At 38.9% G+C, this 25,079-nt stretch overlaps 1 protein-coding gene and 1 pseudogene across 1 annotated transcript in view; one reads left to right on the forward strand and one right to left on the reverse strand.

Annotated features, from left to right (window-relative positions):
• LOC111154998 (nuclear receptor subfamily 3 group C member 2) overlaps positions 1-25,079 on the forward strand; it is a 338,835-nt gene that overhangs the window by 244,346 nt on the left and 69,410 nt on the right. The window lies entirely within an intron of this gene.
• On the reverse strand, positions 14,178-14,654 carry LOC111155006 (annotated as a pseudogene).

Raw genomic sequence — 25,079 nt, forward strand, 5'->3', positions numbered from 1 at the left:
GGGCCTAAGGCCGCAGAGCCAGGGAACTCAGATCTCGTCCCTGGCATCAAAACCTGTGTCGAGCATCACTGTGGTTCAACATAGGTCCGCTATTTGTAGATTGGCACTTCTAAAATGGCCCAGATTGTCTATTAATGGCAGCCACAGCATCCTGCTTTTTCATTTGTGTCTGTAATGACCTGTGAGTGGGGTTTGGCACAGGACCTGATCTAGAATTCACGTCGTTTGTCATTGGTTTCTGTATATGCGGCATAGGTTCTGTGGGTTTTGGTATAACATTTTACTAGAGAGAAAGCATACTGTGAATCTTTGTCATTGAAAGTACTGAGTCAAAAATGGGCAGAGTAGAAATTAATATTTATGAAGATACTGTTTTCTTTAGGCTCAAGTTCTAACTTAACCACTTCTGGCTCATAGTTTACATCCTTAACTTCTACTAATTATCCAGTTGCAGTGACATACACTGGAATTTTTTTTTTCTTTTTCTTCTGTAATTTATTTTGAAGGTTTGCTCTTGGTTTCAATGTGGACAATAAGAAATGCAAGCATTTTTATTATATTCAAAAAAACATGAATTTTCACCTTTTACCATGAAGCAGTTTTGTAAATTAAAAATGTGAGTTAAATTACAAGCCTGTATCTATACAAGTCCCAGTCTCACCCATGTTCTTAACAGAGCAAGGCTGTCCAGTTTCTTTTGATCCACTCTTCTTCTCTTCTGTCTCTCTTGGGGGATAAGGCAGTTGCCAACCCAGTGTAATATTTGGAAGGCATTTTCTGTTGGTGAGTGACCATGACTCTGGGAACAAAATTAGCCTTCCGTCCTAAAGGCTTCAGGAATCCAAAATACTTTAGAACAATTTTTTTTCCTATCTTATCAGCTGGTTAGCATGTAATTTTAACCATTGTCCCCATGCTGGCCTCTACCCTAGAGAGTGGGAGGACGGAATAAGAGCAAGTAGATTTTTAGTTCTCAAAAATTAAAGCCACAAAATGTGCCTCTTCCCTTTTCTCTAGATCCACTCCCTCCTTCCTACCACAAGTACTATTCCTTTTCTTTAAAATCCTGCTGAGCTTTAGGCTGCATGCAAAGGAAAATATAGCAGAAGATGTGAGAATGTCAACAGAGAAATTGAAAGGAAAATAACAGCTTTCATGGCCCCAGGCTGGGCCTGCCACTCTTGCTATAGCCCCTATCAGTAGATCTAAAAAAGTCATGGTTCCATATGCATGAGAATTTACTGCTTTGCATAGCTTTCTCCAAAGGAATTAATCACTTTTACTTGCCAGTGTTCTGAAGAGGATGATCTATACAGGTCTTTTAGAGCTTCTCCAAAAATAGATAAAACATAGCATTAACGCCAAGTGGCCCTCAGACCAACAATGAGTGTGTGGGGAGGGGGAAGTATTTCCAGTTGACTGTACTCTGGCCATAGAATACAGAGGAGGTCTTCAAGATTTTTCTATTCTAGTCCTCCCATTTACAGATGAGGAATTTGGAATCCAAGATCATATCATCAGAGACTTAGAAAATGCAATGTAAGGATTCTGATTCTGTTGACTTTCTCTCTTCCAAAGCACACCCCCCCATTTCATTTTTCATTAACTAGTCTTAAGTCCACTTTCACATTCCTTTAATGAAGACTCTAAAATATTAAAATCTTCCTTCCTGTAGCTTTAGAAATTAGACTTTACAAACCACAGGCTATTCCTAACTTGGGTTCCAGTTTACTTCCAGAGCATATTGGCAGCTTTCCTAAACGCCACCCATCACTTTCACTCAGTTCAGCAGGAGCCTTCCTTTGAAGGGTAGTCCTGTCAGGCAAGTCTACTTTTTCCTCTTGGAATGGACCATGCCCCATGCAAAGAGAGGATGTCAGGCACAGGAAGCAACAGTAGACATCCAAGTTGCTTTCTGGAGACAGAGCCAAGGCAGGTCGGTAAAAAACGGAACAAAACATAACTCTAATGCTAGCAGCATTCAAAGAAACATAGAACTCTTGTATCAAGAACTCTTGATGAGAATGGAACCAAAGAGAGGAAAATCTGTAAATTAAAATTCATCCACATAATGCAATATTAGTAAGCCAATAAAATGGCAATGAAAATACATAGCAACACAGAAATTTTCTTGAAAAAAGTAATAATGAAAACTTAGTATGCAAAATTATTTAAGTTACTTATTTTGTGATTACAGCTCTATAGGAAAAGACTTGCAGGAGTCGAGAGGTTGGGGGGAGATCATAAGAGTACCAAAAATGGCTGGGTTTGTGAGTACAGTGGATGTAGAAATATAGTGGATATATGAATGGGTATAGTCAAAGTTTTTCTTTTGCCTTTCCAGTTTTTTAATAATATGAGCATGTTTTATAATAAAACTTAAAATAGAATTCACAGTTTTGAACTAAAAAAGAAGGGACACATGAAAATAATACTGCTATTGAGCAGAAAACACAGAGAATCAGATATACAGATAACCAAAGGAGTTGTCCCTGGACAGGAAGGAGGAAAAAGGAGAAGAGAGATTAGAGACCTCAGTAAATCAATCTCCTGCTGTGAAATGCTTTAAAAACCAAAATGGAGAAGTGAGTGAAAAACAAAAGACCCAGAGATGGGAAAATGACAGAGTCATAACTGCCGCACCAAGCCCAAGGAGAGGGGTCTGTTTACTTGAAGGAAATTGGCTTTATCTGCCAGCGACTTGCTGTAACTAGTTGGCGTGGTCACCTGCAAAACTCACATGCACTGTGGGTCTGGTGAGAGAAATTACAGGATCAACGCCAGTGAAGAGTAGGTTTAATATCTGAAATCCAATAAGAAAAACAATTTTTATATCTTTAAGGGTCTCCCGAGGCAGGATATGCAGTAGTCTGTAAAAGTTTAGAAAGCCCAAGTGTACTGAGTTTTATGAAGAAATACCATTCCTCGGGGTTGTTTGTTTTTTTTTTTTTTCTTTCCAGTTCCTCTTGCTTGTAGACAATAAGAATTTCAGTGGGACTGTTGAACAGTAAACTGGAGGGGAAAATAACACATTTTTATAAATCAGTGAAAGTATGTTTCTTTTTAATCTTCATGTATAAGTTAATCCATATTAATTGTCTCAGTAATATAACTTGAATTGAACAACTGGCATTTTTACCCTGCAAAATTTCATGGAGGAAAGTTCAGGATTGATCCCAAAGCAGGCAGAATTTAAAGATTTACTGTATTTCTTCAATTCCAAGGAATTTTCTTCTTTCCAGATTTTAGCTATTATGATTATATAATTTGCAGTCAATATGTGCATTTAATTTTTGTTAGTTTCACAATACTCTTAATTATGTTGGGGTCTTTTTTTGTGATTGATGACACCTTAGAAGTAGTAGAGGTGTTCAATTCAAAGGTTCATCTGTCCCAAGAATATACACATTTGTAGGGACATACTTGGGCCTTGGCAAGCTTACTAAAGTAGGCTGCTTCCCTTCTGTCTTTTTAAATATATAACCCAGAGATGTTGGAAAAATTCTGCTTGGTATGCAGAGGCCCATTGTTATGTCCATGTTTCCTTTAACTTTTTCTTTTTTTTTTTTTTCATTTGTGGTCTCTCCTTGTAGGTTGTCACTACCTCTTATTTAATGGGTGGGAGAGTTTAGTCTTGACCTCTTGGGGCCAGGCTAACTTGTCACTGACCACAGTGATCTCCAGAGACCCAGCGTCAGACCTGGCCCTTTGTCCTGCGCAGTGCCTCATGTGTACAGTCTCTCTTTCGCCTGGACTACAGCAGCCTTTCGTACACTCACTGATATTTTCTGCAATACACACTTGTTTTCTAAGTCTTGATAAACTATGGGGAGTTTTGGTTTCAGTTTTGTTTTGTTCCTGGAGCTTCATATTGTTACACTCTTTGCAGTTACCTCAGGAGATACAGTTTTATTTTAAGAAAATTGTTGGTTTCACAATTAGTCTTTGGGAAATACTGGGATATTCTTTGGACACGTCAAGTTTTCAATTTCTAGGGCTTTCTCTTTAATTTTTTTCCCTCTTTTTATGGCTTGTTCTTTTCTCCCTCACTAGGTGCTTTAGCTTACTCATGGTTTTCACTACACTTGTCTCTATGTACTGCCTTCTCTGTTTCTCAGCTTCATTGTCACCTAAGTATCCTGTATTCAAACTTCCCAAGAAAGGATCTGGGCTGATTGGTTGATCCCTACCAGAATGGACCTTCTGGTTGGGTGGGGTCCTCCAGAGGTCTTTGCCTCTGCTGCCCCTACCTTACCTAGTTGGTGTGGCAGGTTATAGACCCCTGGAGCACAACACTTGATGATTTTTGACAAGAAACATTTTGATCCCATTTTTCAGAAAGGAATTGGAAGTATAGATAGCAATCATAGTGTAATAGATTCAGTACAAACTCGTAACAATTACGGTCATCTGTTAATTGTAGAGAATCCCTTAAATCAGTTAATTTTTTCAACTCTGATTTTTATTCACATGTTATAAGTTATCCATACATTTAAAAGTAAAAAAAGCATTTGTTTTTAGTTAGCAAATTGATAAAGGAAAATAACTTCTCATGCTTCTTGGAACACAACTACTAAGGCTTTATTTTGGAGTTCAAGAATTTTTGACATAGCTACTTTAAAAATACACAAACAAAAAAAAACACACATACACACATAAAAAATCTTAACTAAAAAAAGAATCAATGTGTAAAGTATACATTCTCTTGTAGAACATCTCTCTCTATACTCTAATTGTTCTCTGTCCCTAAATGACAGTCTCTAGGAGAGAGGATGAGCTCTGGGGTTAAGGAAAGGTAGGGAATAAGGGCTAAGGAAATATTAGAGAAGATGAAACCACTTAAAATCAAGCATCATAGGTTTACCATACTCATTCAACTTAGAATGGGGTGAACAGTCTTTCTAGGTAAAGTCCCCACCTGTTCTGTAGGATTCACTTTACTACCTCAAACACTGGTTTCACAAAGTTAAAATTACTGAACAGGTATGTCCACTAAGGCATGTAACTTAATCTTTTTCCATTTGAAAACCTAGAGACTAATGGTCATCTGTTTGTTGGCTTTCTGAATAAGTATCTTCTCCCCATATTCATAGTAAAATGTTACGAGTGGGAAGATGGGGAGCGGAAACTAGTTATGTTACAATAAAGTCCTCTGTCCTCACCTCTAGCATATACAAAAAACCATCCAGCTAACTTGCCAACAGTTCTTCAACCTTTGGTAGTAATATGTATATTTAATATCATTAGTATCTTTTAAGATGATGATTTTTCTGGGACAGATAACATACCTTTTAAAGGCTAACCCAATTCCAATAGATTTTTAAAATATTTTTATTGATTTATTGAATTATAAAATACATACTACAGTGATTAATAAAGTAATAGTTCTCTTTAATATATTGAGAGAATAAAGATGGACGTTTGCTGAGCACTTTATTTATTGATTAAAAAATAATGATTTACATTTTAACGAGAGGCTCTTAAAAGCTGAACTAGCAAAGCTAACAAAAATGGTTTCTTCGGAATGTGCTGCTTCATTATTTTGAAAAGAAGATCTATCAACAACAATATAAAGGTAGTTGCTGAGTTAGGTCATAAAAATAAGAAACTCCAAAATGTAATTGTTGTCTATTTCTCCCTTAATGTTTTGTACAGTATTTGTTTTGAGAGGATAATAATATGAAATATGTTTAGTAGTGATAAAGACAAGCAGTTACTCTGTTACCATATACTTATCTTTTATATTAAGATGAATCTAGTTTGTGTAGGAGAGAATCATACTCTCTATAAAAGGGCATCTCTGCTGCATCTGTTCATTGATTTGTTTAGCAAATCTGTATCACATGCCTCTGAAATTCCGATATCCCCCCATGATGTCGCCAGTGTGGCATGAGAAGGCAGGCACTGGCCTTGCTTTCAAAGACCTAATCTTTAAGAATGAAGAATTTATTATGGGCCAGATAAGCATTAAGAATTGCAGCAGGGCACTTAAGAGCACCATTAGTGTTGACGGTGGCACAGATCCCTGGAGTTCTTTGTCTTTGCCTTGGAGTGGTGTTATCCACTAACTTCTTGATTCGTATTTATCGATCAACGTGGCGGCCCCTCAAGATGGCTTCCCATGACTCTGCCCCTTGATACGTGGTGCATCCTGGTTGCTTTCTTTGTGCATTGATCCCACCAAATTGCTTTATGGCAGTTTCCCATCCTTGTGTGGGATGTTGTCTGGAAAGGAGCAGCTCTGCATCATGAAGCCTTAAAAAAGGACCACAAAGCCCCTTCCCACTGCACACCACCCCGGTTCCAACTTCAGCACCTATCTTCACTTGATGGTGCTCCCTGAACTCAAATTATGAGATTAGGCCCTTCACATTCTTGCCAAAAAATTAAACTGACTTTATCGTGAAGATTTCTGGCCATCTTAGAGGATTTTCCATCATTTCTAGTTTGAGGACAACTGAGGCAGCTCTGGTTAGTCTCCTGAGAACACATTCCATATCTTATCTCTTTTGTATCTCTTGTAACATGAGAGGAAACATCTGTAGAGAAAGGCCGGAACTTTGGGAGCCACTTTCTAGAAGCTAACGTTCTGCCCACTCCTTTCAGTTCCTGATCCACACTAGCATGTTACTGATTCCCCAGAAACTTCAGAACTCACCTTCAACAACTGCCAGAGAAGTCAGGAGACAAACTGTTATGAAGAACCTTTTTTGTAATGTTTTTAATTCTTTAAGATTTCTTTTCTCACACAGTTTTCTTAATTTAGAAATAGCCAAATCAAGCCATTCTTTCTTTCTTTTTTTTTTTTTTTTGTTTTTTGTTTTTTTAAGATTTTATTTATTTGAGAAAAAGAGAGAGTGTAAGCTGGAGGGGGAGAGAGAATCTGAAGCAGACCGTGATGCAGGGCTCCATCCCATGACGGCAAGATCCTCAAGATTGTGACCTGGGCCACTTAACCTACTAAGACACCCAGATACCTCTAGCCATTCTTGATTCTAAAACTAGAGTAGTTCACCAGTGAAAACTCAGTTTCACCTTCATTTGGCAGTTCATGATAATTACTTAGAAACATTTGCATATGTTAATTAACTCCTTTATTTATTTATTTTTTTTCCAATGGGTGGGGATGGAGGATTAGAGGTAAAGGGAGAGAGAGAACCTTAAGCAGTCTCCATGCCCGCCGTGGAGCCTGACATGGGGTTGGACCTCACAACCCAGAGATTATGACCTGGGCCAAAATCAAGAGTTGCGCGATTAACTGATTGACCCACTCAGGCGCCCCAACTCACTTTTTTTCTTTTTCTTTTAAATCCTATAGAATAAAAACAACTTCCCATTCTGTATATACTCATATATTTAGATAAGCTAAGTTGAGTCAGGTTCGAAATTTTAAGCCACATTCAAAAGATTATGCAGAAGAAAGATAGGAAGCCCAGGAAGACTCTGCAATTAAGGGATATTTTAGGGTGGTCGTTCTTAGTTCTGCCTGCATATCAGATTCACACTCGCCCTTGCCCTGCTCCCAGAGCCCTCATGCAGTAAATCTTAAGGAGCATGGGTATCTTTACTTTGAAAAAAACCTACATTGTGCATCAGTTCAGTAGAGCTGAAAACAACTATTCTAGGGGTTACTAGAACATTGGTAGCAGTTTTCTTAGCATAAGAAAACCCTTTCATTGTTTGGGTTTTTTTTAAGCACCTTAGGTTTTTTTGTTGTTGTTTTGTTTTGTTTTTTCTATTTAGTGTTACTTTTCTTTTTCTCAAGTAAATCATTAAGCATTTAGAAAATATTTCTTTATTGGGAGAAGTCCCCTAAAAATGATATTTTAAGTTAACATATTTGTATTTTCCTTGTTAACCCTAACACAGACTTACAGAGGGCCATATTAGCTTTTAGTCCACTGACCTTAGTGGTCCGTGCTTTTCAAAGCAGTACTTTATAAGTTATACACTTAAATGCTACAAATATGGGGGGCAGAGTGTTCAAAACGCAAAGAATGAACGTTGCTTTCTTATCCTGAGAGAGGACAAGTCTGAAACAAGGGTCCTAGAGTTGTCTTCTGGGGAGCCATGAGTGGAGGAGATGAGGAGGCAGAGAATAATCTCAGGAAGAAAGCTAAGGGGGAAAGGAGGGGATATGGCAGGACTGTGATTTGTTGTAAGAGAGGAAACTGATTTAGAAACACCATACTCAGTATCACGTCACTTTTGTTTGTTGGCTCCCACCTCATACCCTGGGCATGTGTGGACATTTGCACCCCTGAAGAGAGCTGGGAGGAGCCCAAAGGGAGCAAGGTTCCATCTTACCACACACACAGTGCCACCACCCCTGCCACGGTGCTCCTCTCTCCAGCAAGTCATCACGGGCCCAAAGATGTCTGTGTGCGTTCCGTCTTCCAGGCCCTCGAGTGGGTCTGTTCCCCACACAGTTGTTCTTCAGAGTAAAGGACCTCCTGACCCGCTTCTCCATCCTGGCTCAGTAGAGATGGTTTGGGCCACATCATTAAACTTTTCAGATAATGGTGGTGACACATTTCCAGTTGTCTCGTGGTTAAACAAAACTCCTTATCAGGCTTTAAATATATAAGAGCTTTGATTAAAATGCCCTGGATTAAAAAACAGATTCAAAATAAAACTTAAAAGACTTAGTTCTATTTGATTTATTTACTGTAAGGTTCACTAACTGCCCTGTTCCCAGCAGGCTTTCCTATCCAGTAGGTCGATTTTTTTCAAAATGTTTGACTCATTTTCTCCTTTAATAAATTCTGAAGCCTCCCCTTAGGTTATTTGAAATAAAATAAATGGGATCCTGTGACTGAGCATAAAGCCACGAATACAATGACAGTCTGTTTTCAGCCCACATACATCCCTTTCACCTCCACCTCTCCCGGGCCCTGGAAAGGGTCTGTACCGCTCCTAGGCACAGGCCAGTGCGACTGGTCCTGCCAGCCACTCCGCTGTGCCTTCCACACAGTTGGTGACTTCCCCCACCCGCAGCTCCCTCTGCTTCGGTGCTGTGGGGAAGTTCCTGCCAAGTCAGCCTCACTGCTGTGAGTGACAGGGTCCCTTTGTCAGGCACAGCAAGAGCCTCTCATTTGCAGCAGACACAGGCAGGCCAAGGGAGCCACCTATATTCCTAAGTGTATGAGTTTCCTATCAGTGCTATAAAAAGTACCACAGGATTAGAACAACACACATTTGTCATCTCACAGTTCTAGAGGTCAGAAACCCAAAAGGGGTCTCACTGAGTTAAAATAATCAGTGTGTCAGGAGGCTGTGATCGAGGTAGAGGCTCAAAGAGAAAATTCATTTCCTTGCCTTTTCCAGCTTCTGAAGGCTCCCCACATTCTTTGGCTTGTGACCCACTTCCATCTTCATAGCCAGATTAAATGCATCTCCCCTACTTTAATGTCATTAAATCCGCAGAGTCCCTTTTGCCCTGGAGGGTAACACATTCACAGGTTCTGGAGACTGGGAGGTAGATGTCTTTGAGGACCATTCTTTTGTCATCACACTATTAACCATCTATATCCAATAAAACACAGTTACCACTCTGGGATTTCCGGATGGCTTCCTGATTCGGGTCCTGTCCACACTTACCCAGCTCATCTGCCTCTTTCCTTTCCCCCTGACACCATCCCATCTTTCCCTAAAGCCACTCTGATTTCTTTTTCACAACCTTCTGCTGTGCCTTTGTCCACACAGTTCTGAAATGTCCTACATATTCCTCCCCTATGCTGACAAGTCTCTAACCCACTCCACTCCTCCTTCAAAAAACTCATCACCTCCACATTGAGGACACCCCTCACAGATGAGTCTTTCGCACAGTGGGGAGAACTTCCATTCCTTTTTAGACAGTTCCAGGATATTATGTATATATATAATTTATTAAGACTTCTTGTATAAAGCTTTCTATGACTTCCTCAGATGAAGTTATTTAGTACCTCCTCTGTAACTCCAAAGCCTTTGTTGGAGCATTTCTCAGATTTGACTACAATTATTTGTTTATAGGTATTTCTTGTCAAATAGTCTTTGAATTTCTCAGGAACAGAGCCCTCCCTTTGTCTTTATATCTAGAGCACTTAAACAAATCAGTGTTTAATAAATGCTCATGGGATAAGTGAGTGAATGAATGAGCATGCAGTTAAACTTTGCACAAATATAACTAAGCTGACCATAGCAAAAAATTCTAAGTTTGGTTAGACAGTTATTTAAGGCACAGTATTCTCATTTTGAAACCAGTCCCATAACAAAGACTCTAAGGATGATATTTTAAGAAAGTTCTACTATAAATATTATTGTTTCCATCCCCTTACCAGGAAGGTACAGTTTCCAAAAAACATATGAAAAGTCTTGATCATAATGTTGACTTATATAGTATAACTGGCAACTTCTTAAATGATAATATATTGCAAAAAAGCTTTTGTGTATCTCTTTGTTCGTTGATGGGGGATTTTATGTGATGTTTGAACTTCTTAATTATGCTTATCTAACCACAATTTTTGTCACCAGCGTGGGAGGATGGCATTTTGGGGTAGCTGTTGTAGCTTTCAAGGTGGAAATTCTAGCCCTGGTCTGATGATTGGTAGTGAAGCTTTAAGTTCAAGGTCTAGAGAGGCTCCTTTGAGTTGGCCCAGAGTGAAAGGACTGGAGAAATGAGCCTTGAAAATAAATGTAAAAAAACAGGGTTACAAGGTAATGGAAAGAAAAGAAAAAAAATGCAGGAGTGCGAAAGACCTGAGATGAGTAGATTAAGATGAAGATTTGGTGGAGCAGCTTAGTGGGATCCCAAGTCCCCAGGTTCATTAATTACATCAGTGGAATCTATGGTCTCCAGAACAGTTGTAATCCAAGGTCAAAGTCAGGCGTATATGCTGATTTCAGGTGAGAAAAGAAACCATCTTCCCAAGAACTTCACCAGGATTGACAGAAGTGCTCAGCCCATGTTTGGGCAGATATTTGAGTGAAGCAGAAATAAGCAATGCTGTGTTCGTGACCATAAATGTGAAGACAGTGTCCTGGTCCCATTTCAGGGAAGTAGAGAAGCCTGCCAGCTGAAGAAGGAGCATGTTATCAGGAAGGACATATAAGGCCCTCATCCATGAGAAAAATGTGAATCTACTGAGCTGAACAGTGTAAAACTACACTCTTGATTGAAGCAACTCTGTGCAGGTTATACCTGGAAATTCCTTTACGTTACAGTCATGCTTAATTGTATCCTTCACTTGGCTGCGTGCAGGGCTACCGTTCATGGGATGGGGGGGAAGGTGCAACTTCCGAAGATGGGAAGTAGGCTAGAAACCTATGGGTGCGGACCTTTTTACCTCCAGGTGGTGTCAGCAGCAAGTTGTCCATGGGGAGCAGTGCCAGCAACACAGCTGAAGGAAGACTGTTTTGTTTCATTGCAGGAACAAATATTCTTTTAATGGATGGTTAGTAAGGAAGCTTATTGTATAAAACCCAGCTTGAAGTTTAATGTGAGAGTATTGAAGTCAGTCAGTCATTACTCATTTTTTTATGAGTGTAATAACATGCAGGATATGCACTTGTCAGTCAGTACACACACCCTTTGAGCATGGTAGGGTACTTGGCCATGGCTTTTGAATCGCTAATCTGATGCTGGGATTACACTAAACTGCGGGAATTTTTCTAGTGTGCCGGTGTGTGTGCCCATGTTGCTGGTAAATTATGTTTGCAGTATAGCCGAGATTTGGATTTCTAGAAGGCTAAACGTGAATTTTAAGTTTATGGATAGGTCCTAATCTTTTACAGCACTACCGATGCATACAGAGAATTTTGTACAGAATTAACCCATCTATGAAGCACAGGGGAAGACCTCCAGTGCTCTGTCTGAGGGGAGTAGCCAGCTCTCAGCTCCAAGCATCTGTTGCCATGGGGGAAAATACGCAGATCTTGTCAGAATTTAAGATTTCTTTTTGAGATATCAGAATTATAAAATTTCTGGTGAAATATGCCAAAGTCTGAAAGATGAAAATGGAGTTTTTAAATTTTACTTAGTTCACTTTCCAGTTTATGACTTCTGCGATCAAGGAAACTAACTTTAGGAGCATAATAAATTACTATGCTGCTTATTTCAGTTCTCATTTGATTGTTTTTTATATAGTCTAAGAATTTAATTATCTTTCTAGCTCACTGTTACTGTTTTTATCAACTTCCATAGTGTAAACCAGTGGTTCTCAATCAGGGCAATTTTATCCCCAGGGGGATATTAGGCAAAGTCTGGAAATATGTTTCGTTGTCACAGCTTGGAGTGGGAGGATGCTACTGGCATTCAGGGAGTAGAGAGCCAGGGATATAGCTATTTAAATAGTCTATACTGCATAGGACAGAACCCAACAACAAAGAGTTATCTGGCCTAAAATGTCAGTAGTGATAAGACTGAGAAACGCTGCTGTAGACTGTTTTAATTTCTGTTTCTTGCTCCTTCCCTTCCTTCTTTTTTTTTTTTTTTTAAAAAAAACAAAAACAAAAACAAAAAAGCCTTTTCCTAGGTCCTCTTTGTTTCTCCTCCCTTCTGTAATCTCACTCAGAACCTTTAGGATGGTGATTCTCAATTTTAAAATGCAAGAAAAAAATCACATGGGAGTTCCTAAAAACTGAAGACCCTCAGCCCCCACTTGTAGATATTCTGACCTGTAGATCTGGGATGGCCCAAGATTCTGCATCTTGAAAAGCCCCCAGATGATCCTGAGGAAGACCATGCGTAGACCACAGTTAGAGTGATAGGTTTATGTTTGTTTTCGGAGTATCTGCTTTTCTTCATTTGTCTAGATCCTTTATTTGTTGAACTTCTCAATTGTGTTGTTACTTTTATTAAGCGCTTAAAATATGCAAAGCTTTTTTTTTTTTTTAAAGATTTTATTTATTTATTTGACAGAGAGAGATTATAAGTAGACAGAGAGGCAGGCAGAGACAGAGAGAGAGAGGGAAGCAGGCTCCCTGTCAAGCAGAGAGCCCGATGTGGGGCTCGATCCCAGGACCCTGAGATCATGACCAGAGCTGAAGGCAGCGGCTTAACCCACTGAGCCACCCAGGCGCCCCAAATATGCAAAGCTTTTAATAATTATTTATACTTTGGAAAATAAAATGTATCTATGGACAAGTCAACCAAGTAGCTGGGTAATATAGCTTATAGACTTTCTTCCCAAAATTTCTGGTCTCTTTTCCCTACTTTTTTTGTAATATACCATATGTCTTCTCCCTGGTTGAGAGCGGTTCCCCGAAAATACAAAATTGTAAACTTGTTTTTTAAATGTATGAACCAAGTCAAAAAAAAAAAAAAAAGAGCATGGACTATAACAGCTGAAAATATTAGAAATAATCCGTGTAAGTGATTCCTTAACCAAACTGATGCATATGAAATGTTACAAAAAATTAACTTCCTGGAGGTGGGAGTTTATGCCACATACTTGTTCCGTGGAGACAGAAAGGTGAGGGCAGTTGTAGGTACATAAGACCCATTTCTCCAAATCCTGCCTGGCACTTAGGAAAACGATCTGTTTATGCAGATACCTGCCTTCAGGGGCTTCGACTCATGCCTGGCATTCTCTGCATCATAACGGCTAAGTGCAAATCACAGGGCTTTGAGAGGTCTACGGCAGTTATTCAGTGGCTTAAATTTATCATTAGAGTGATACGTGGCAATTATTGGGTCATTAATAAGACATATCCTCTGGGATTTCATTACCAAAACAGATATCCTATACACAGATAAGACAACTTAGAATCATGCAAACAGTGTTAGTCTACTAACCAGCTTGCCACCTAGAGTCATGAGTAAAAAAAAATTTTTCTTTTTAGGTAGCAAGAATAAAAATTTAAGCTTTATTAACTATTTTAATAATATGCATTTTTTAATTTTTTATTTTTTATAAACATATATTTTTATCCCCAGGGGTATGGTCTGTGAATCGCCAGATTTACACACTTCACAGCACTCACCATAGCACATAGCCTCCCCAATGTCCATAACCCCACCCCCCCAACCCCCCTCCCCCCAGCAACCCTCAGTTTGTTTTGTGAGATTAAGAGTCGCTTATAGGTTTGTCTCCCTCCCAATCCCATCTTGTTTCATTTATTCTTCTCCTACCCCCTTAATTTTTTTTTTTTTTAATCATGAAAAAAACTGTATTTAGATTTAGCCAGCTGGACTCAGTTTAGACGATCCCAATTTTGTTGGCAACATCCAAAGCATCACAGTCAGGGGCCTGTCGAACGTATGCCTTCTTCTCTCCACCAGGCCTGATCAAGGTGTTGACCTTGGCCACATCAATGTCATAAAGCTTCTTCACAGCCTGTTTGATCTGCTGCTTGTTGGCCTTGACATCCACAATGAACACAAGCATGTTGTTGTCTTCTATTTTCTTCATGGCTGGCTTGGTAGTCAGGGGGAACTTGATGATGGCATAGTGATGAAGCTTGTTCCTCCTGGGGGCACTCTTTTGAGGGTATTTGGGCTGCCTTCGGAGATGCAGAGTCTTGGGTCGTCCAAACGTAGGTGATGTGTGGATCTTCTTTTTTTTGTGACTGTGGACGCCCTTCATCACTGCTTTCTTGGCCTTCAAAGCCTTTGTTTTGGCTTCGGGTTTGGGAGGGGTAGGGGCTTCCTTCTTAGCTTTTGGTGCCATCATCATAAAAGGGATTTCCGAAGAGTCATAAGTAACTTTTTATCCAATTTTGACCACTTTCTCATGATAATCCTGAAGAGACTTTTTAAGAAAGCCAGAATTCTGTTTGGTTGGCTTCATGTTCATGCGATATGAGCAGATATTAAAGTAGTTATTGGATAGCCAGGAAAGGTCTTCAGCTTCTCCCTCATAATTTTCATCAAATGCCTTCCAACATCCTATAAATAAATACAGATAAGTGTTTTACTGAGCCGCTCCTCTATAAAAATTGCTGCTAACACTGCTAACAGGCCACTGAACTTGAAATGAGGCTGAATGTATCTTTTACCTTAACCAGCTGGAATCTCAACAAATTCAACTTTCTAGAACTTTACTTCCTCTGATTTAAGACGAGGACATTAAACTGACTGTTTTGTGATGTCCCTTCTGGTTCTAAAAGACTATAATTCTGTTAGAGTGCCCACAATTTGTATATCAAGTGTTGAATTGGTGAGTCATTTGGGGCAGGAGAAGACCACAGCTTTTCCCTGCATCCTGCGCTCTTCCCCAAGGATGGGTCAGGGTTAAGGGCAGAGTCATTTCCCATCATTGCGCCCACAAAAAGGAACCCATGCTGCTGTGTCTAACTCAGTGATACTAATTGGGCCCTAAGATTAGGAATGTTGAGTACCTCCTTCCTGGATTTTGTCTCTAGATAGAATAGTTCTTCTATGAGGTTAAAGAGGTAAAAAACTTAACTTTTGGCTTTTCCCTTTATCATCTCTCATTAGACTCTCTCAAGGTTAGAACCAGCAGGGCTGCCTGCCCTCCACTTCCGTGCTTGACTTTCTTCTTCTTGGAGACACCTGACCTGCCTTTGTGATCAAACTAAGGCTGTGTTGAGCCTTGGCTAGAGCTGTTTTCTGGATAAACTAGCCTAGCTCACTGGGCTTTGGGACAAAACCTAACATACTGTTTTCCTCAAGAGCTTTGTTAGAGAATGGTGACTGTAGTCATCACATTAAGAAATGCGACTGGTTGTAGAATATCAGCAAAGCCTTCATTCATTTTCACTTTTTCCTCTTTATTCAGTAAGCACTTATTTAATACCTGCTGTGTGCTTTGATAAGTTCTAAGCATGAGAATATAGAACTCAAACAAATGAGTATAGACTATATTCTTATGTTGGGCATGTCTCATGATCTTTATTCTCTATAATCATACCTATAAAGGGAGAATAGTTGAATCTAAGAAAGAATTTTGAATCCTAACTGGGCCCGAAGAAATTCCCATGAAAGCTTACAAATTCTCGAATGGGAATGTTATAGGCTTGTGTCTAACCCCATTCAATTATGGAAGTTAAAAATTATTTTGGCCACTAAAAGTGGTGTTCTACATTGTATGTGCCTTAGAACCACATTGTCCATTTGAAAATCATAGCACGAAATTGGCCCCAACCCAAATCAGCAATGAAGAATTGACTCCTAGCCAAGACCTGTGCTCTGGGATTGACAGCCATGGGCCACCCCGTGGTGCTAGAAGAGGCTCGTTTGAGCACCAGCAAAGCCATCAGTGCAGTTTATCATCAAAGGCACCATCCATTCTTCAGAGCTACATAGGAGGGTGTTAAAAATCACAACAGCCTAGCAGACTGTGTATTAAAATGAAGGGAAACCCATCTTTGGAATATAAGCAGAATACTAATGGGAAAAAGGCAGGCAGTTTGTGAGAAGAAACCATAACTGTTTTTGTTTAATCTCCTTATTGTAAATGTGACATTACTTTAAAAATTACTTACAGTGACATAAATCTGAATTATAGCCTGAAAGAAAAACTTTCAGAATGGCCCAATTATCCTTCCTGTACTACTTAAATAGTCTCCAGAAGACCTCCTCAGGGCAGCTCATCTTCCAGCTTTGATGGAGAAGGGTAGGCTTATTTTCATCTAAATCTATAGTTTAATCTCCTATGTGAAGGAAAAATAGATTATAAGGAATCATGGAATATAAAAAGGGATTTAACATTTATTTCTCCTAAAAGTTTCTTTTTATGGGTTAGCATCATATTTATTAAGAACTTTCTTGAGTCTTTTCCACCCACGGGTCCTGTCCCTGTGCTTTAATAAAACCACCTTTTTTGCCCTACAAAAACAAACAAACAAACAAACAATTCCTGAAATTCTTTCTTGGACCTTTTTTTTTTTAATGTAGCTAAATGATATAAATTTGAAGACTACTTTTGAAACTTAAATGGAAAGTATATTCTTTTAAAGATGCTTTTGTCCCTCCTGCTATGCTGAATTAGGTTTTGAGAGAGCCACCAAAGCTCTGGAATTTACACTGTGGCAGAATACCAGATGAAAAAAATAGCTGTTCGTCTTCTAAACAGAGCGGAGAGGTCAGGCATGGGAGTCCGCCCCCACCCTGGCATGGCTCTGCTCACCACCAGGCAGCTAAGAAGGCTCCTCCCCAGCTGTGACCTGAGACCTACCAACACAGACATCATCAGAGTGCCTCAGAATGTTCTAGCGCTAACCCTGTGTGCAGAGAAAAGCTGGGATGAAAACACGAGAAGCAAATGCAAGAGAATCACTTATTCAAAAAAGGCCATTTGGTTTGGCTCAGCTTTATCTGGGAGTTTCCAGACCAATTCAGCCTGTATCCTGAAGAGATCCCAGCCTAGAAAAATAATTTTTTTTTCGAGTACATGCATCATTGGCTACTATTAATTCTTAATTTAGACTTATTCTGATAATGTCAGTGGAATAAAATGTAGAGTAATATTTATTTAAAATGCATGAAAGCTACAAATATTGACATTTGTTTTCTGTTTCCTCAGGGCTATTTAATTTCCCCCCCAACTTGATGTCATCCTGTTAACTTGTTAACGTGTTTACTTATCCTTTTTTTCTATTAGCGTTAGCTTCTAATGTGAAGATTTTTTAAAAATTCTGCTTTGCTTCTTTGTCTTGCATTTTTTTAAATGTTGAAATACTGAGTGATGGTACTCAGAAATGCGGAGTGTTTTCTGTGTTATGCCAATTGTTAAAAATACATGTTTATATCAATTCATGGGATTATTATTCTGTGTTTGGTTATCTAGTTCACCAATTCTTTTTCTTGCTAAGAAGTTTTAATAATTTTTAATCATCCAGTTATAATCTCCACATCGGTAGTCTCAACTAAAACCTCCTTAGTTTACTTTTCATGTAAGGAATGTAAAGCATTACTTATAATTTGATTAAAATTGAGATGACCTTATAAAAATATGCTGTTAAGTAATAGTCCTTAAAAATAATTAAAACTATAATGATGTGGCTCTAAGTAATTATTTTACAGAAAGAATATTGAGCTATAAAATCTTTTGAAGAAAACTGGTATTGAGATAAAACTATCCTCCTAGTCCGCATATTTTTGCATTCCACTCCATAGCTTTTCTTTCTTAGGTACACAAATAGTAGTCATAAAAAAAAAATCTGAAATTGAATTTAGGCCTCGTTGCATTTGAATTCTTGAATACTTGCGAGTTGTAAGGTCACTGGGTACAATGAAAGGGACCAAGAGGAAGAAGCCACTGCACTAAAGTAGGAGCAAATGCTAAGAGGGAAAAACAAAACAATCGAAACATGCCTAAAAAGTGATGTGCAGGCAAATGTTAAAGCATTGTATCTTAAGTGTTCTCTTAGAGCTTATTTATAGAATCTTTTGCCGAAAATGTTGTAAAGAAAAATGCCGCTCATCAAGAGTAAATAACCTAATATATCTATTGGATAAGCTTTTGTTTATATATTTATAAACCTAAATAAATAAGCAAACGTGTGTGTGTGTGTGTGTGTGTGTGTGTGTGTACTACTACTTAAGGTAGATCCCACTTAGCCAGCTTGCTGGTTTGAGAAGGTACGAATTGGGCCCTTTCTGTGGATTTTTTGCCCAGCATGTGTCCTAGCATCTGACCTGTTCTTTTTGGCCTGAGCCAATGGAAGATCACTCTAGGGCGCAGGAAGGCACAGTAAATTAAGCTGGGCACTGTAGTCTGTTTCCAGGTCACTGCCTTCTGCCTCTTTCTCATACCTTGTTCACCCTTTGACCTTGTTAGAACAGTAATGTTTCTTCATAAAACATTCTTAATGAGACTATTTACCTTGCATACCCAATGAGATCATGCTTTGTGTTATAAATTCTGTGCTCAAACATATGCCAAGAAGGCAACCCTTGCAGTTGTTAAAGAATTAACTTTTTAACTGAGGGAGGGACTTTTCGCTTGGCAGCCACAGCCAGCGTGGCACTGTTTTTCTTATTTTGAGTATATTATAAAGCTAGATGGAGGTTTTTCTCTCCTTTTTTTTTTTTTTTTGCTTATTTGTTTGTGTTTTGTTTTACCTCCACAGATATATCGATCTTGAGCATAGCATAGTTATTCCTAAAGAATGTGAATTTACAAAGCAGATAAATAATATGTTTTTTTTTTCAAGAATGTTCATCTGATTTCAAAGATCTATTTGACCAAAGAACTCAACTCTCAGTCGCAGTGGAGCTTAGGACCTTTATCTTTGATCAGAAGTAGTGAGTTCTTCTGCCCCAATATATACTATTTTTTTACACAGACCAGTCTGAATTCTGCATATTTCGGTACCTTCTTCCATCAGAATGAAGGTGCCCTCACCTGAGCGAATGCATAAAGCCTGGGACACCTGCTATAGCAGTAGCAGCCCCAGAGTATACCAAAGTTGGCCCTTCTGCCCAGGGAATGAGGAGAGAAAATATCTTGTGAATCAGTACAGGTCATAATATGCCTTCTACTGAAAAGATTACTCTCTTCAATAGAGGCAGCCTAATGGTAACCTTGCTGAACTTGTAAAAGTCATTGGAGGGCCGGGCCTTTTTCACCTCGCTTTGACCTCCTGATTTGATGTCACCTGCACATGTAATGGAGCTTCTGTCTTCTGTTTTTCTATTGTCATTACAGTAGTTCACCGCCTACTTCCTCTGCCACAATCCCGTCAGTGCCATCCTTGTGACCCTGTGCACACCACCGTACCCGTCTGAGTGGTGGTGATGACAAGCAGTACTGACCTCACAAGGTCCTTCTGTGAATTCAATGAGATCTTTTTTACAAGAAAATATTGGAAATAATCCATTTTTACAAGAAAATATTGGAAATAATGCCATCCTAGCACTTAACATACAGATTCTCAGTGAATGGCAGCTCTTCACTATCGCTCTTTCCCCACTAATAAAATTAGCTTAAGGTAGTCCCAGCCTGGCCAGACCTGGAAGACTTGCTGGGTCACCTTCAAAACTCTGGCCCAAAATGGAACCCTTTCCATACATAGCCTCATCGTACACACATTCCTGAGTCTGACTGGCATTGAAAGAAGAAAGGGAGGGGAAAAAAATGTTGCTATTAGAGGAAAACATTTTATATACATATATAAAATAAAATATAAGTGCCATAAAAACAATCATACTAATCATCTGTCTAGCCCCAGAAGTACCTTGTAGGCAGATGCTCGCTTTGCACCTTTCCCACCTCCTGTCTCCAGCTGGGAAAGTATCAGAATATGTCATGGGGGATTATCTTCCAAAACCTTGTTACTATCTCTGCAAAATTAGTAGACCCCCTGTTCTGGCTGCCTCAGATTCCCCTAAGTCTCTCTGATGAGATTTGGCTTCTGGTCTGAGGGACTCTTCTCTTAGAGGAGTCAGTGGGGCTTAACTTTGGGTGATCCTTATAGAGGGAAGTGGCCTGGCCCACGTGGGTCTTCAGTGTAATCTGAATCACACCCGAAGCAAACCAGAACATGGCGGGAATTAATGCAGAGGGATACAGGAAAATGTGACCTCCCAGAGAAAGATAAAATAACTTCTCCCTCCCATGATCCAACTCTCCAAGTATCTTGTCAGTACCACTGATCCCACACTTATCATGGTCTGCTTTACAAGCCTAAATACTTTCTAATGTATTGATCCAACTTCCTTCCCCAAGATTCTGATCTCTTGTCCAGGCTCAGATCTTGTTATTCAACACTGCACTGCTCACAGAACCAAGACACCTTCTACGCAGTGGGTAGATACTGGTCACTGGCTAAGTAGTAAAGAAACAAGTTCTCTAACAGCAACAAAATTATGTCTATTATAGATGTAAAGATATCTGTGGGTATATTTGTACACACATTAAAATTTAATATGTGGAGATCCACTAATTTGGAACATCTTTTTTCTCCAATTCTATCGAGGTTATGATTAACAAATAAAAGATTATTTATATTTAATGTGTACTAGGTGGTATTGTGATATACCTGTGTAATGATTGCCACAAACTACTATATATCCATCACCTCTTACGGTTACCATTTTGTGTGTGTGTGTGTGCGTGTGTGTGTGTGTGTGTGTGTGTGTGTGTATAATGTTTTTTAAAGTGGTCACAAGTTGGGTTTGAGTTTGCCATGGCATATTTTCTGTGTTGCTAACATAAACAATGCCTGTTAATTTTTTAAGTTATGTATATTAACATGAGAATGTTTAGAGATAATTTTTAAAACACCCTGTTTTCAAGTTCTTCAACACTCAAGGAGTATTTATAAACAATTAAAATGCCGCTTGTTTATTATCAATTGAGAAGCTAATCATTTAGTCATAAATAAGGGTGCTGGTTGCTCACCCCAGCATCCAGCCTCGTGAATACTAGATGCTCTTTTTCCTGTTAGTACCAATGAGAGAGGTTTTGCTGCAAAACCAATTAAACCTGTAGAAAGATGACATTCCCTCATTTGCTTCTACGACACAGAGATATTTGGTTATTCTCCCGGCTCTTGAGTGTGCCTTCTCTGGCAGTAGAAAGGCAAAGAGCAGCCATGCAAATAAAGAGGATGAGGAGGGTAGGAAAACATGACCAATGAGAGGGTGACAAGAGAAATGGTCTGTTAAAGGAGGGATGACGGGATGGGTACCGTTATTGTCCTGTGGGTTCAATCCAGAAGTTATATTTGGTCTGTGAACAGAAAATCCATGTTTTCACATAACCTGAGTATATCCTCTCTAATATTTCCTGCCGAGACCTAGAATTTCAAGACATAGCATGGAGCTTCTCTAAAATGACAGAATTCTCACTTTAAATTTTTCCAGTGAAATGTTGTGATTGAAAAAAATCCCATCCCAGTCTTTTATTCTACCCCAGAAGAAGAATAAGGAAAGAAAAAAAAAAAAAAAGCCGTGCTAATTACCCATTTCTAGGGTAATTAGTACTTGAGAAAGATCACGATGAAAGTACTATGAGAACCTCGTTTATCCCCTCATTTTACTGTGAGATACAAGAATGACAGAAATCCTAGCTGGCCATCATACTGCTCCCCCAAAAGTTTGTCAAAAAGGTATCTTGCGGGTCCTGTCAGCCTCAGAAGAGAGAGTAAACCAAAAAGGAAGTCTTGCCATGCTACGTTTAAGGCCTTTGTGAATCCTTAGAACTCATTGGGAGTTTTTCACACTTTTTAGAAGGTCCAGCCAGATGTTCCCTGCTTGCTTCTGCATATTGGTCAGAATGGGAAGCAGGGCCTCCCCATTGCACAGCTCCTGGGGGAGCAATTCATGGAGAATCTATAGAGTTCTGTCTCCCAGCAGTGCCAGGAAAAAGTGGCTGCCAAGATGCTGTTAGTAATTAAGGACTTGGCAGCCGAGGGCCGCCCGTAAGCACATCCTAGTTACTGTAACTTCCAGGTGGAACAAGAGAAACTCCTTTAGGCCTAAGTGGGACTGGGACATGTTCACAGTCACGTTACTGCACCCCCCCCCCCACACCGTGCACGTGTGCACACAACCCCCGCCCCCCCGCAGCTGTCATTGGCACTCAAGAAATGAAGTAGGACTCTGGCCACCTGGACACATGCGTTCCCCAGCCCAACACCCATTAGCTCCACAGTAATTTAGTAAGGTGGTTGGTAAGCAGTGTTAAGACCCCAAATTTATGTTCACTGATGCTTTGGATAATGGAAACATGCTTATTAAGGATCTTTGGCAAAAGATTTTCCTGGGTAATTAGCAAACATCTTAATTATACACTTGGACTTGAAGCTTGTGCTAATCTTAAAGTATAAAAATGATGCAAATTAGACAAAGAGAAAAGGATTAGAAGGGAAGCCGCGTAGTGTAACTCCATTACTAAAGTATAATAACTTGTTCAAGTTTATTAAAATTTGAGTTTGAAATAATTCAACATTTATTGAGTACCCATAAGCATCATCGATAGGATGTTATAGGAACACATAAGACACTATTACCAACTTTTAGGAGCTTTCATTTTAGAAGACAGCATGTATTAGAAGAGCAGCATAAAATTTTCCAGTGTTTTAGAAAGGCTACTTTGAGTAATAAAAGTGTAATTAATTATGTAACTCCCCGTACTTTTAGAAAAGATATTGGATGAATACACATGGCTGCAAAATCTGCACACTGAAAATATTACCCTGAGCTATTTAAATAAATACGGAGTATTACTTGATTCCAGGTGTGTCCCACATATGTTCACAAAATCACAGGGTAAAGTTAAATGTACCTGAAATACCAAACAGAATGTTGATAATGTGCTCACTAGCTTATGCTACAGGACATAGTCTTGTGGATAAGTGCTAGAGAAAACTTAGGCTCTCTTCTTTTTGATATTTCATGGCATTGACCTTAAATCAGCCAGGAGAATAAACACAGCATGATAGACCTAAGGCCTAAAACAAATATGAGTTTTATAATTAATTTGCAAGCAAATATCACTTTTAATAAAAGTTGAAAATATAACCCTTGGCTATTCCTAGTCAATCAAACTATGGTTATCATCGGATGTAGTCTTAAAATGAATGAGGACATTTTAATGAACCGGAATATTTTAAATATTTGCAAAATTTTGGAAAGAATGGAAGTACTGTTGAAATATTATATCAAAAAAGTAAGAAAAATATTATTTCAGATGTTAGTAATAATTTCTAACATGGTTTAATTTTTCTTTCCCCAGTTAGCCCTCTGCAAGATAGGAGAGGGAAGCCCCATCATCTCCATTTTTCAGATGAATCAGTTGAGGCTTAGAGAAAAGTTTATGTGACAGAGGCCATTTGAAATGTCTGATTCCCCAAATGATCACTATATGCTCTTGGTGAGGCACTTGGCTGATTTCTTAGTGGTCTCTCACTCATCCAATCCTCAGAAGCATCTGAGTTCTCCACTGTAAGCTCAGCACCCCTGGGCAGAACTCTTTTGCAGCTTCCCATTTGCATATGTGACTATGACACATTTGCTTTTCATTGAAGCAATTCTGAAAAATCAGATTTTTCTGACACAGATCTTTTATTGAAGGAGACAGTCTATAAAGAAGTGAAATGATTTAAAATGACTGTTTTAAAATTGTTCTGCTAATTTTAAACTCCTTAAGGATAGGAATTATATCTTTTAAGCCCAGTTCCACTATTTAATGGATGTGTGGCAGATAGATCTGTCGTTGGCCAGTGACTTGTCTTATACCTAAATCGTTAAGTGTTTCTGTAATGAATGTGGTCAATATTAATGGCCACAGTTGTAATCATGAATGGTTGTTTTTTACAATCAAGTTAATTAGTGTGGCATATTTCTAGTTTACATTAAATTTGTATTCTAGAAGTCCCTTACATGTTAGAATTAAGTAGAAGGTAGCTGGTCTTTGAAGAATTTTGAAATAAAGTATTCAGAAAAATTGGAAACCTTGCATTTGCAAATAAGTTATCACCATAGCTCGAAGTTTAGTTTGGCATTTCTAAGCTTCTTTCCTTTTTATCCATTCAGTCATCCATCCATCTTCCTGGTTATCTGTCCATCTCTCCATCCACCCCCATGCAGCTGCGTCCACCCTCCAGTTCTCCAATCCACCTTCTAGTCTCCCTTCCACCTCCCCAGTCTTTCATTTCTCATTGTCTGTTTCAAAAGCCCTTGAAGGAAATGAGAAAGAAAAACAGTTGTTATTAAACTTAATACTGACCCTTTGGTTTTCATTAAAATGACCACATTATATTCATTGTCCAAAATTTGGCACTCCTGAGAGTAAACAGGGTGCTTCTGGTAATCATGCTGAGAAAACCAGCATAAACCAGGACTGTTCTCAGCAAGTCATAACATAAGGTCACTTGTACATAATATGTTCTCCTAAAAATCTAAAGTAGGATTCCATTATAGTATTGTATTTTTTTATTTCTAGATTATATGATAAGTGAATTGTTTATATCAAAAATAGTGAGACAGGTTTTTAAAGATTTTATATGGGTGTATTGGTGTAACTTAAACCTGATTTTTTTGTAGCATTAATTCCTGTACATATAGTAGCTAGCTCTCTCATTTGAAATCATCCAGATACTTAATTTATTCCCTTTTGTTGCCTTGCTTTGGGATTGATTGCTGTTCCATTAATTCAGTGGAAATCTGCACATCCCCGTCTCCAAGTGCA

The sequence above is a fragment of the Enhydra lutris genome, unplaced genomic scaffold (genome assembly GCF_002288905.1).
Source record: "Enhydra lutris kenyoni isolate GAN:26980312 unplaced genomic scaffold, ASM228890v2 scaffoldscaffold3, whole genome shotgun sequence".
In the NCBI taxonomy this organism is placed as follows: Eukaryota; Metazoa; Chordata; class Mammalia; order Carnivora; family Mustelidae; genus Enhydra; species Enhydra lutris.